The sequence below is a fragment of the Elephas maximus genome, chromosome 20, assembly GCF_024166365.1.
Source record: "Elephas maximus indicus isolate mEleMax1 chromosome 20, mEleMax1 primary haplotype, whole genome shotgun sequence".
Classification (NCBI taxonomy): Eukaryota; Metazoa; Chordata; class Mammalia; order Proboscidea; family Elephantidae; genus Elephas; species Elephas maximus.
This window is the reverse complement of record NC_064838.1, coordinates 75,344,296-75,359,231: the sequence shown is the minus strand read 5'-3', so window position 1 is coordinate 75,359,231 and position 14,936 is coordinate 75,344,296. Positions and strand designations below refer to the sequence as shown.

General features: G+C 36.6%; 1 pseudogene; it reads left to right on the top strand.

Moving 5' to 3' along the window:
• Positions 1 to 7,438: 7,438 nt before the first annotated feature.
• Positions 7,439 to 8,371, top strand: LOC126063935 (olfactory receptor 4C16-like; annotated as a pseudogene).
• Positions 8,372 to 14,936: the final 6,565 nt, after the last annotated feature.

Sequence of the window (14,936 nt, the reverse complement as noted above, 5' to 3'; positions counted from 1 at the left end):
GTGTGTAAGGCCCATTGCCTTAGATTTTTCACAGTGGTCTCTCTGCCTCTGTTGGATGCCTATAACCACTTGTAATTTTGATCTGGTGTTTTCTCTGTTCTTCATGTTGATTTGTGGTGTTGCTGTACTATTAAATAAAGGTTGGTAGTTGGACCCCACACTAAGCATTGCTACAGAGGAAAGAGCCTGGTGATTCTACTTCTGTAAAGATTACACCCAGAAAACTACATGGGGGTTGCCATGAGTTGCAATCAACTCAATGACAACGGATTTGTTTGCTGCTTTTATTGTTATTACATTTAGCCTCTGTATTCTTAAATTCCCAGTCTGGTAGCTTTTGTTTTCAAAACTGAATGTGATAATCCAGAGAAGGAATTTGGGGCTTTGAAACAGAAATACATGTGTCACAGATAGAAAAATTTAGTGCATTCTCAATACAAATCAGAGAAGAGAATAAATTGAGTAGAGAGGGCTGAATGTTTATATGAAATGCCTGTTTCTGCAGTGGGGATAGCACCAACTTTTGTCCCTACTCATCTGACAGCATAGTCTCTATTTACATGATCATTTAAATCCAATTCAATTTCATTTCTTTTTGTCTTTTTATCTGTGCAGAAAATTTGACACGAATATTTTTGTTCACTTGAGACTTTTAAATTCTACTTTTGTGCTAAATTATATTAAAGTTTACAAATTTGTATCAATTTTATTGTACCAAAACCTTAGCATTTCTCTGGCTTGATAAAATGAACATCTATTTTTCTGTGTGGACATGGAAAGCTGTAGATTCCAAGGGGAACTATAGTGACATATATACATCACTTTTTTTTTTTTTGAGCCTATGAATTTCAAGGTGAAATCTATCCCATGGAGTTTATCATTGATTAGAGAATCTACAGTTTGATTCTCCTATTGAAAGTTTTTCGTAGAAGCAGATTCCAGTTGGAAGAGTTTTGGTGATGTCTTCATCTATTTCAGGAAAAGGAAAAGAGAAAAAAGGAGTGTGTATTGGATGCAATGTAGTTGTCTACCCAGAAACACACCATCTAATCTATCCCTTGGACATGTACTTAATATAGAGCCCCTACTACTACTGTGCCCAAGTCTCCTGCAGAAAGAAATTGTGCTCTAGATCAGAGTCAGAATTTTATAATAAAAATGGCAGAACTGCAAAGAAGACTGAAGGTTCAGCCTCAACATACTTCCTTTGTTGAAACCAGTGTCCTGATAGAAAAAGAATGGGACTCTCAGAACTGAAACAGGGAAATGTTTGTGTAGAAGGGTGAGAACCATGAGTCCCAAAATTATGTGGATCCTCTGAGCTGGCTCCCTCATGTGAGGGAAGAAAAGTCTTCCGTGACTTGATTCTATGTGATTACATCATCTGATGCACTTGCTGTGCAACGATAATTGTTCTTTTCTAAAACCTCCTCCTATATCCCTTGTTACATCCAAAACACTAACCAGGGGCAAGTCTCAGGAAAGTTAAAGCAGTGAAATACAACCCTTACTCTTTTAGAAATTATATACATGAGGTAATTACAGTACCTAGCTAATATGTATGAAGAGAAATGGGGAAACACTTTACTATGGGAGTTAATCTTGAAGGTGTTAGCATAGGAAGAGAGAATATAAGTCTGGAGGTTGAAAATTTTTAACATGAAGGCACTCACCAATGATTTGCAATCTGATGTTTTGGCAAGGATACCTGGAGCTGGCTTTTTAAAGTATATGCCTTAAGGTATTGTATTGTTTTCTACTGTTGCTGTAACAAATTGCTACAAATGTAGCGCTTAAAACACCCCAAATTTATTATCTTAAGTTCCCTAGGTTGAAAATATGACATAGGTCTCACTGGGCTAAAATCAAGGTGTAAGTGTGGTTGCATTTCTTTTGGAGGCTCTAGGCTTTTCCAGAATCTAGAGGCCACCCAGATTCCCTGGATCATGACCCCTTCCTAAATCTTCAAAGTCAGCCACATTGCATATCTTTGACAATTCTTCCACTACCACATCTCCCTCTTTCTCTTCTGCCTCTCTTTCCCACATTTAAGGATACTTGTGATTACACTGAACTTATTTGGATAATACAGGATAATCTCTCTATTTTAAAGTTAGATGATTACCAACCTTAATTTTGTCTATAACCTTAATTATACTTATTGGAAATTATAAATTCTTCAGATGTCTCTTGAAATGATAAACATTTTAGATATATATTGTGGCTTCATTTTCCACAGTACCCCCAACTACAATGTTTGAGGGCTTACAGACTATGTGATCCACTGACATGATATCCAATAAACATTGCCTAGGATACAATATGCATTTGTGAGCAACAGATTGTGAAATTGTGGTCATGATCTCAGACTATTGAGTTACCATGTATTCTATGTGTCATAAGAAGCCAAGCTGATAGAAGAGAGTAGAGATAGATAGACAGATGCTTTTGAATAGACTCCACCCATGGAGACCTTTGTACATATGATATAATTTTGCAATTTCAACTTCTTCACTGTAAATATCTTTTTACAACAACATAAATGGCGATTTTACTTGTGGACTTGCTAGATGGAATACACAGGAATCAAACCAACTAAATCTGTGGAAAGAGACAATATCATCAGCCACAACAAAGCCAGGGGCCGACTGCAGAACAAACCATCAAGTGCTCATATGCAAGTTCAAGTTGAAGCTGTGGAAAATTAGAATAATTCCATGAGAGTCAAAGTATGAATTTTAGTATATGCCACCTGAATTTAGAGACTACCTCAAAAATAGATTTGAAGCATTGAGCACTAATGACCAAAGATCAGATGAATTGTGGAATAATATCAAGGACAACATACATGAAGAAAGCAAGAGCTCATTAAAAAGATAGAAAAGAAAAAAAAGTACCAAAATGCATGTCAAAAGAGACTCTGAAACTTACTCTTGAACATAGAGTAGTCAAAGGGATTGGAAAAAAAATTATGAAGTAAAAGAGTTGAAAAGAAGATTTCAAAGGTGAACAGAAGAATACAAACTAAATTATTAAAATTACATATGCAAAAACCTGGACTTAGAAACATGAAAGGGAAGAACATCTCATTTTTCAAGCTGAAAAAACTGAAGAAAAAATTCAGTTCTCAAGTTGCAATATTGAAGGATTCTCTGGGCAAAATTTTGCTAAAGATCATTTAAAAATGGCTGCAGCAGTATATTGACAGGGAACTACCAGAAATTCAGGCCAGTTTCAGAAGAGGACGTGGAACCAGGGATATCATTGCTGATGTCAGATGGATCCTGGCTGAAAGCAGAGAACACCAGAAGGATGTTTACCTGTGTTTTATTGACTATGCAAAGACATTTGACTGTGTGGATCTTAACAAACTCTGGATAACACTGCGAAGAATGGGAATTCCAGAACACTTAATTGTGCTCATGAGGAACCTTTACATAGATCAAGAAACAGTTGTTCAGACAGAACAAGAGGATACTGATTGGTTTAAAGTCAGGAAAGGTGTGCATCAGGGTTGTATTCTTTCACCATACCTATTTAATCTGTGTGCCGAGCAAATAATAGAGAAGCTGGACTATATGAAGAAGAATGGGACATCAGGATTGGAGGAAGACTCAGTAACAACCTGCGTTATGCAGATGACACAACCTTGCTTGCTGAAAGCGAAGAGGACTTGAAGCATTTACTGATGAAGATCAAAGACTATAGCCTTCAGTATGAACTACACAATGAATTGACATTAAAAAAAAATAAGAAAACAAAAATCCTCACAACTGGACCAATGAGCAACAAATGATAAACGGAAAAAAGATTGAAGTTATCAAGGTTTTCATTTTACTTGCATACACAATCAACACACTTGGAAGCAGCAGGAAAGAAATCAAAACACCCATATAATTGGACAAATGTGTTGCAAAGACCTCTTTAAAGTGTTAAAAAGCAAAGACCAGACTTAATGGTCTGACTGAGACTAGAAGAATCCCAGCGGTCATGGTCCCCAAACCTTCTGTTGGCCCAGGACAGGAACCATTCCAGAAGACTACTCATCAGACATGGAAGGGACTGGACAATGGGCTGGAGAGAGATGCTGATGAAGAGTGAGCTACTTTTATCAAGTGGACACTTGACACTGTATTGGCATCTCCTGTCTGGAGGGGAGATGGGAGGGTAGAGAGGGCTAGAAACTGGCAAAACTTTCACGAAAAGAGAGACTGGAAGAAGGGAGCGGGCTGACTCATTAGGGGGAGAGTAAATGGGAGTATGTAGTAAGGTGTATATAAGTTTATATGTGACAGACTGACTTGATTTGTAAACTTTCACTTAAAGCAAAATAAAAATTATTTAAAAAAAATAGCAAAGATGTCACTTTGAGGACAAAGGTTTGCCTGATCCAAGCCATCCTGTTTTCCATGGCCTCATATGCATGTGAAAGCTAGGTAATGCAAAAGGAAGGCCAAAGAAGATTTGACACCTTTGAATTATGGTGTTGGCAAGGAATATTGAACATACCATGGACTGCCAGAAGAAGGAAAACAAATGTGTCTTGAAAGGAGCAAAACCAGGATGCTCCTTAGACAGGAAGGATGATGAGATTTCATCTCACATACTTTGGACATGTTATCAGAAGGGACCAGTCCCTGGAGAAGGACATCATGTTTAGTAGAGTGTCAGCGAAAAAGAGGAAGACCCTCAATGAGAGAGACTGACACAGTGGCTGCGACAATGGACTCAAGCATGAAAATGATTGTGAAGATGGAGCAGGAGCCAGCAGTGTTTTGTTCTATTGTACATGGGATATATGTGAGTAAGAACCAGCTTGAAGGCACCTAACAACAATAAAAAAGTACATAGTCATGTCATGTTTTCTAAGATCAATTTGTTCCCATTGAGTTTTCAATATTCTTCTTCCAACATCTTCACAACTTTCTTCTAAGTGAAAAAAAAAAATCTCAGAATTGGAATCTTCCAGATTCAGATTAAAAAAAAAATTACCTTGGGTTAGAGAAAAATGTTTTTAAATTTTTCTTCCACCTTGAATTTATATATTTTCCCTAAAATGGGTGCTACTGCACTATGACAAATATCATTCAATTTGTTGTTGTGAGCTGCCATCCAGTGAGCCCCCACACACAATGCCTGGTCCAGCATCATCCCCACGAGGGCTTACAGAATGACTCGTTGTGATCCATATAGGGCTTCACTGGCTGATATTCAGAAGGAGATCATCAGCCCTTTCTTCCTAGTCCCTATTAATCTGAAGGATTCTCTGAAATCTAGTTAGCATCACAGCAGTATACAAACCTCCACTGACAAATGGGTGGTGGCTGTGCACAAGGTGCATTGGCCAGGAATAAACCAGTGTCTCCCAGATGAAAGGTAAGAATTCTACTGCTCAGTCACAAAGGTCTACCCTCACACCCACCAGGATGTCTATAACCAAAAAAAAGGAAAAAGGAGAATAACAAGTGTGTTTTAGTTTGACCTTATTTACGTTAAAAAAAAAAACAAAACAGAATAACTGCAATACAAATAAATTATCACCTTGGTAATGAAAGCAGAGAAAGACTCTTAATAAATTTAATGAGTGCATTAGCGTTTATTGCCTGCATAGAATGATATAAGGCTATTTTATTTTTTAATTTTCTGGTCATTAGTCTTAAAACTTATACTAAATTTTTAACACTTCGTAGTTGAAGCAATTCAAAAGAATTTTTAAAAAGCACGTTTAAAAGCTAAACCAATAAACAAGTTCAATAACAACAACAGAGTTTATTTTCTATCCTTACCCAAGACCCACCGTAGGGACTGCTTCCTCACGTGCCTTTAAACGCTCCTCCTAATGCTTTCAGCGCGGCGTCTCCAGGAGTCCCCACACCCCTGCACTTAGAGCTGACCCTGGCCTCTCACTGCTGTATTGAAGCAAAGAAAGAAAGAGCAAAATGTTCAGCAGCATTTCACACTTTCCTACAGTTTTGTAACATAGTTCTCGTTCTCATTATGACTAAACGGTTTTTTGATATATTTATTTTAAATATAATTTTAAATCTAGATATCAAGCATGAAGAGTTTTCCACTGTTATTTTTTTTTCCAAAGAGGTGTATTTATTATTTTGATAGAGAATTGGTGTTTTTCCTGTATGCTGTCATGAGGTCAGAAACTCAAGAACATTCCTTCAAATATTGATTGGAATTGCCAGATAACATGTATGTGAGTTCCTTCCCTTTCTTTCCCTTTCCTTTTCTTCTCTCCTCCTTAGTTTTTTTTTTTTTTTTTTTTTTTTTGCATACCTGAATCCATTTAAAGTTGTCTGAATATCCAGAAAATCAACTCTTAAAATAATATTTTTCCATGAATACTCAGAAACTATATCTGGTTGTTAAGTATATTTTATAATCTTAGATTCTTCTAATTTTGGTCACAGTTTGGAATTTCTATTATTTTATAAGTCAAAGTAAAGAGATCTGTTCTAATGGAAAATTGACCGTGGAACCAGTATCTTGAAATCCTGGCTCCTAACTTGGGGCTGTTTGATGCTGGGTCAAGAGGCTAAGAGAAACTGTGGAGTGCTTTTTACTCTATTTCAGATAGAACAGCAATGCTAAAAAGCTATGTATATTTGGAAACATTATCAAATGATTGAATATTATAAGCAATAAAAAATAAAAAGTTGCAAGTGAATGATGGAAATATTAATTGATAATTTTGATTAATAATTGATTAAGTAAATCACTTGAATGATAAAGATTAATTCTTAGTGGGTAGAAGAGTTCAGGAAGACTATAATTCCTCTTTTACTGATGAAGAAATAGATGTCCATACAGTGATCATAACAGTAATATATGTTTATGTAAGTATGCATTGCTAATATATAATACATAAATATATATAGAAACGAAACATCATTTACGTGGAAGGCAATAGTATGTGAGTTTATATCTACAACATTAAATTCAAAAAGAGACAAATGTATCCTGAATCCTGCCTGACAAACCCACCATGCAAAACATGGGCCCCAAGGTTTATTGAATGTGAAAAAAATTAAGTATATAATATTTGGCATCATATATCCTGATTTTTTATTTATCAAATAAATCAAATTAATGACAGTGGACACATGTTAACAAGAAGTTGCATTTTATGAGTGATTTACAAAAGTATCTTTCATAAGCTTTTTTGAGATTTAAAATGACCCTATGAAGAGATCATTAAGAACTGAGGGACAAAGAGGTGAAGTGACTCATAAAGAAACAACAGCTAGAATGTCCCTGATGAGGAATATTTATTTTTGCTCAAAATATCACATAACATCACATAGCACCAGAAAGTAATTTGTTTAAAATGTTTCACACTGTTGCATACCACCATACATTAATTCCTGTATTTTTTATTGTTTTCAGATTAACCGTTTCACACTTGTACCTTCTCACTCACGAAACCATGCTGCTGAATAATAATGTGACTGAGTTCATTCTGCTTGGGTTGACACAAGAGCCTGTTAAAAGGAAAATAGTGTTTGTCTTTTTCTTGCTTTTCTACTTAGGAACGTTGTTGGGTAACTTCCTAATAATTGTTACCATCAAGACCAGCCGGGCACTTGGGAGCCCAATGTACTTCTTCCTTTTCTATTTATCCTTATCTGACACCTGCTTCTCCACTTCCGTAGCCCCTAGAATGATTGTGGATGCCCTTCTGAAGAATAACACTATCTCCTTTAGTGAGTGCATTATCCAAGTCTTTTCAGCCCATTTCTTTGGCTCCTTGGAGATCTTGATCCTTATCCTGATGGCCATTGACCGCTATGTGGCCATCTGTAAACCCCTGCACTACATGAACATCATGAGCCGGTGGGTCTGCAGTGTGTTGGTAGCTATAGCCTGTGTAGGGGCCTGTGTGCATTCTTTAGTTCAGATTTTTCTGACGTTGAGTTTGCCTTTCTGTGGTCCCAATGTGATTGATCACTATTTATGAGACTTGCAACCCTTGCTGAAACTTGCCTGTGCAGACACCTATGTGATCAACCTACTGCTGGTGTCCAATAGTGGGGCTATTTGCACAGTGAGTTTTGTCATGCTGATGTTCTCCTATGTTATCATCTTGCATTCTCTGAGAAACCACAGTGCCGAAGGGAGGAAAAAAGCCCTTTCCACTTGCATTTCCCATATCATCGTAGTCATTTTGTTCTTCGGTCCTTGTATATTTATATATACACGCCCAGCAACCACCTTCCCCATGGATAAGATGATAGCTGTGTTTTATACAATTGGAACACCTTTGATTAACCCTCTGATTTATACACTGAGAAATGCTGAGGTGAAGAATGCCATGAGGAAGCTATGGAGCAAGAAACTGATTTCAGATGACCAAAGATGAATGGAAGTTTCAAGTCCTTTTTCATAGCTTGAATTGACCTATAAGAATTCAACAGAAAATAGTATCTTCTTATTTTGTATTTAATAGAATCCTATCTTGGGGAATGAGTGCTAGTTTCCTCAGGAAAATAGGCAATCTGAACATATACACTGGTTAGTGTTGACTCAACTTCATGTCAAGGAAGAGACCCCCCAGGTACAAACAGGTATGCAAGGCCCATAGCCTTAGATTTTTCACAGTGGTCTCTTTGTATCCTTTGGATGCGTATAACCACTTGTAATTTTGATCTGGTGTTTTCTCTGTCCTTATTCACGTTGATTTGTGGTATAGCAGTGCTCTGGAGAAAAGGGTGTGGTAAACCTACTTATGTAAAGATTACAGCCAAAAAACCACAATGAGCTTGTTTGTTGTTTTTATTGTGATTACAGTTAGCCTCTATATTCTTAAATCCCATCCTCGTAGATTTTCCCTTTTCAAATCTGAATATGATAATTCAGAGGAGGAATTAGGGGCATTGGAAAAGAAATAAATAAGCCACAGATAGAAATTTCAGTGAGTTTTCAATACAAATCAGAGAAGAGAATAAACTGAGTAGAGAAAACTGACACCACAGACTCTAGTGACATGGTCATTAAGGACCCAATTTCAGTTTCATTTCTTATTTGTATTTTTATCTATATAGAAGAAAATTAGACATGAATGTTTTTGTTTATTGGAGACTTCCGTTTCTGTTTTTGTACTAAATTTTATTAAAGTTATTAAATATGCATCGATTTTATTGTACCAAGTGCTTTGCGGTTTCTGTAGCTTGAGAAAAAGACCATCCATTTTTCTGTGTGGACATGGAAATCGGTAAATTCTGAGAGGAATTATAGTGACGTATATACATCACTTATTTTTTTCACATTCTGTGAATTTCAAAGTAAAATCTATTCCAAGTCATTTATCGTTGATTAGAGAAGCCACAGCTTGATTCTGCTATTGAAAGTTTTTCACAGCAGTAGTTTCCAGTTAGAAAAGTTTTACTGATGTCTTCTTCTATTTCAAGAAAAGGAAAAGACAAAAAGGGAGTGTTTATTGGATACAATGTAGGTGTCTACTCAGAAACTCTCCATCTCCTATGTCTCCTGGACATGTACTCAGTATGAAACCTCTGCTACCACTGTCACCAAGTCTCTTGCAGGCAGAAATTGTGCTTTAGATCAGGGTCATAATTTTATAATAAAAGTGGCAGAACTGCAAAGAAGACTGAAGGTTCAGCCTCAACATACCCTTTGCTGAAACCACTGAGAAAGAACGGGACTCTCAGAGATAAAACAGGGAAATGTTTTTGCAGAAGGGTAGGTATATAACCCCCAAAATTATCTGGATCCTCTGGGTTGGTTCCCCCTTGTGAGGGAAGAAATATCTTCCCTGCCTCGATCCCATGTGATTACATCATCTGAAACAGTTGTTGTGCAATGATAATTGTTCTCTTCCAGAACTTTCTCCTATATCCCTTATTACTTCCAAACAAGTAACCAAAGGCAAATCTCAGGAAAGTCAAAGCAGTAAAATACAACTCTCACTCTTTTAAAAATGATATATATGAGGTAATTACAGTACCTAGCTAATATGTGTGGTGAGAAATGGGGAACACTTTCCTACGGGAGTTAACCTTGAAGGTGTTAGCATAGGAGGACAGAAAATAAGTATGGAGATAGAAAAAAATTTTGCCATGAGGGCACTCACAAATGATTTGCAATTTGATGAATACCAAGGACAGCTGAAGCTGGCTTTTTAAAGTATATGCTGTAAGGTGTTGTATTGCCTTTCTACTGCTGCTGTAACAAATCACCACAAATACAGTGCTTAAAACACCCCAAATTTATTATCTTAAGTTCTCAAGGTTGACAGTCTGACGTAGGTCTCACTGGGTTAAAATTAAAGTGTCATTATGGTTATGTTTCTTTTGGTGACGCTAGGATTTTCCCAGAAACTGGAAACCACCACCTTTCTTGGATCATGACTCTCTTCCTAAATCTTCAACGTCAGCCACATTGCATATCTTTGACCATTCTTCCATTGCCACACATCCCTCTTTTTCTTCTGCCTCTCTCTTCTACCTTTAAGGATATTTGTGATTACACTGAGGTCACCTGGATAATACAAGATAATCTTCCTACTTTAAAGTTAGATGATTAACAATCTTAATTTTGTCTGTAACCTTAATTATAAATATTATTGGAGATTATAAATTCTTCAGATATAGATTGAAATGATAAATACTTTAAATATAGGTTGTGGATTATTTCTCCACAATGCCTCCAACTACACATAGGCTTACAGACTACGTGATTCATTGACATGATATCCCATAAAGGTTGTCTAGGACACAATATGCATTTGTGAGCAACAGAAGTGTGAAATTGTTGTCATGATCTCAGAATATTGATACTACCATGTATTGCATCACCCATAAACAGCCAACCTGAGAGAAGAGAGTAGAGATAGATAGCTGGATGCTCTTGAATAGACTCTGCCCATGGAGACCTTTGTACAACAGAACACAATATTGCTTGGTCTTACATCATCCTCACCAATGCTGGCATGTTCAAGTTCATTGTTACATCTGTTTTGTCAACTCATCTCTCTGAGGCTCTCCCTCATACTTGCTTTAACTCTGCTTCACCAGACATGGTATTCTCTTCTAGATATGGGTCCTTTTAATGATGTGTACAAAGCAAGCAAGTCAGCCAAAGTTCTGTTGCAATCCATAGAGTTTTAATTGAATGCTTTTCAGAAATAGATCACCTTTCTTCCTATCTTAGTATAGGAGCTCTGTTGAAACCTGTCCATTATGGATAAAAGAGATTTTTCTTGGCTTTATGTATATGTTGTTTGTTTGTTGTTAGGTACCATTAAATTGGTTCCCATTCATAATCCTCCTATTGTACGAAAGAAAAAAAAACTGTCCTGTCCTGCACCATCCTCACAATTGTTTTTATACTTGCACCCATTGTTGCTTATCCGTCAAATTGTGAGGATTTTTGTTTTCTTTCTTTATGTTGAGGTGTAATCCACAGTGAAGGCTGTGGTCTTTGATCTTCATCAGTAAGTGGACTTTCAGCAAGCAGGTTGTATCATCTGTATTACACATGTTGTTAATGAGTCTCTGTCCAATCCTGATACCACGTTTCTTTATACAGTCCAGCTTCTTGGATTATTTCATCAGCATACAGACTGAATAAGTGTGGTGAAAGAATACAACCATGATACATACCTTTATTGACTTTAAACCACACAGGATTCCCTTGTTCTGTTCAAACGACTGCCTCTTGGTCTATGTCCAGGTTCCTAATGAGCACAATTATGTGTTCTGGAATTCCCATTCTTCTTAATGTTATCTATAATTTGTTATGGTCCACACAGCACAGTCAAATGTCCCCGCATAGTCAATAAAACACAGGCAAACCTCTTTCTGGTATTCTCTGCTTTCAGCCAGGATTCATCTGACATCAGTTATGATATCCCTGGTTCCAGGTCCTCTTCTGAATATGGCTTGAATTTTTGGCAGTTCCGTGTCAATACACTGCTGCAGCTGCTATTGAATGATCTTCAGCAAAATTTTACTCGTGCATGATATTAACGATATTGTTGGATAATTTCTGCGTTCCATTGGATCACTTTTCTTGAAAATAAGCATAAATATGAATCTCTTCCAGTTGGCTGGCCAGGTAGCTCTCTTCCAAATTTCTTGGCATAGATGAGTGAGCACTTCTAGTGCTGCATCCATTTGTTGAAACATCTCAACTGGTATTTCCTCAATTCCTAGAGCCTTGTTCTTCGCCAACTCCTTCACTGCAGCTTGGACCTCTTCCCTTTGTGCCATTGGTTCCTGATCACATGCTACCTCCTGAAATTGTTGAATGTTGACCAATTATTTTTGGTATCGTCACTCTGTATATTCCTCCCATCTTCTTTTGATACTTTCTTCATCTTTTAATATTTTCCTGTAGAATACTTCAATATTGCAACTCAAGAACTGAATTTTTTCTTCAGTTCTTTCAGCTTGAGAAATGCAGAGCATGTTCTTCCCTTTTGGTTTTCCATCTCCAGGTTTTGAACATGTCATTATAACACTTACTTTCTCTTCTCCTGCTCCTCGTTTGAAATCTTCTTTTCAACTCCTTTACTTCATCATTCCTTCCATTCCTTTAACTACATTCAAGAGCAAGTTTCAGAGTCTCTTCTGACATCTATTTTCTTCTTCTTCTTTTTTTTCCTGTCTTTTAAATGATCTCTTGCTTTCTTTGTGTATGATTTCCTTGATGTCATTCCACTACTGGTCTGGTCTTCAGTCATTAGTGTTCAATGCTTCAAATCTGTTCTTGAAATGGTCTCTAAATTCAGATGGGATATACCCAAGGCTGTACTTTGGGTGTCATGGACTTGTTATAATTTTCTTCAGTTTCAACTTGAACTTGCAAATGAATAATTGATGGTCTTTCCCATCATCACTCTATATGATTTATAGCATGAGAAAATAAAATAATCCTCCAATAATCCATTGTATGTTTCACCCCCTGTATTCTGTGGAACCTGTTGCTTCAAGCTTGTAATATCTCTGGGGCTTTCCAGGTGGACTAACTTGTTTTTTTCTCTATTCTTCCTCAGATGGTTGTAACATTCTCTATTCAGTTGTGTCAGGTACCTCTCACTATGTTTTGAAAAATGTCTGAAACTCTTTCAGCAACTGGTATTTCCTGAGTGTTTTGTTTTTTTTTTTTTTTTGATCATCGTGGACTAACAGGTAATTTTCTTTTTTACTTTTATTTTAGTAAACAAGAGAAAGAAGAAAAATGTTTCTATGGATAGCTCATCATATTTAACAGAAAATGGTATTAATTTTTAAATCTGAATTTATGGTTTTCTTTTCTATGAAACAAAGACATAAAAAGAAGAAAACACAGTATAAAATTTTACCACTTAGATGTCTTACCACTTAGATGTCTCACCACTTAGATGTCTCTAACTAAAAAAAAAAAACTAGCTATTTACATGAAAATATGAAGTAATATGTGCATAAGTTTAGAAAATCCAAATAATTCAAAAATGTACAAAATAAAAAAAAATCTTAGTACCTCTTTCCCATCCTTTTGTAAAAAGGTAATCACTATTAGTAGTTTATTTTGATTTGTTCCATTACAAAATAACCATATGCTTATAGCCATAAATGGAGCCTCGGGTGGTACAAACAGTTAAGTGCTCAGCTATTAACCAAAAGATTAGAAGTTCATGCCATCTGCAAGAAATTCAGAAGAAAGACCTGGAGATCTACTTCTAAAATGTCACAGCCTTTGATAAACCCTATGGAACACATTTATGCTCTGAAACACATGGGAGCGCCTTGTATCAGAATCGACTCCAAGCCAACTGCATTTTTCTTACCTATTAATAGGAAAACCTGTGTCGTAGTGGTTAAGAGCTATGGTTGCTAACCAAAAAGTCGGTAGTTCGAATCCACTAGGCACTCCTAGGAACCCTGTGGAGAAGTTCTACTCTGTTCAATAGGGTCGCTATGAGTTGTAATCCACTCCACAAGAGTAGGTTTTTTTTTGGTTATCAATAGATAGATGCATAGATAGGAATTGAACTAGAAATTTTCTGATGTCACTGGGAGGAAAATGATGAAGTATGTTGCCTCATACACAAAGATTAAGTGAAAGTCCACACTGTGAGTTTGTGGAATTCCAGTAGCCAACCACACATCACTAGCTCATCAATCCTCTACTACCATGTACATATCCCAGGTAGCAGAGGGGTGGATTTTTTTTTTTTTTTCAGAAGAAAATATGTGGTTTATATCATACTGCCTGATTATCTGAAAGTTATCTCCCAAAATATACAAATCCTGCCTGCACATTTAGAGGTTCCAAAGAGCTTATTGACTTCCTCACTTTTAAATTCAACTTGAGAGTTTCTCTTTCCAGATAAGATTGCAGGATTAGTGAACTGGAAGAGAAGTCAATAGAAATTTGTCTTTGAATTTAAATTTATGTATTGGGGGTAGTGACTCCTCTATTTTTCTTAACAATCAAGGATAAACTTAAAAATTAAGGCTTTTGATCCCTATTGTTAATGGACATGTACCCCTGGTGGCACTATTGTTAAGTGCTCAGCTGCTAACTGAAAGGTTATTGGCTCTAATCTACCAGCCTTTTCACAGGAGAAAGATGTGGCAGTCTGTTTTCACTAAGATCAAAGCTTTGGAAACCTTACAGAGCAGTCATACTCTGTCCTATAGGATTGCTATGAGTAGAAATCTACTCAACATCAATGGATTTTTTTTATTATTATTATTTTTGGTTAGGTTCCCAAAGGTTCTCACCTCTCCTTTCATCCCAAGGAAACTAATGTTATGTTTAGGCCTACCGCATATTGTATCCCCTGAGTGTCTGTTGGTTTGTCATATGTTGGGGCTTGCATGCTGCTGTGAGACTGGAAGCTATGCAACCCTTATTCAATAACTCACAACCTTAACCACCACAGTCACCTGTGGTAGAAAGCTTTCAGCTGAGCTTCC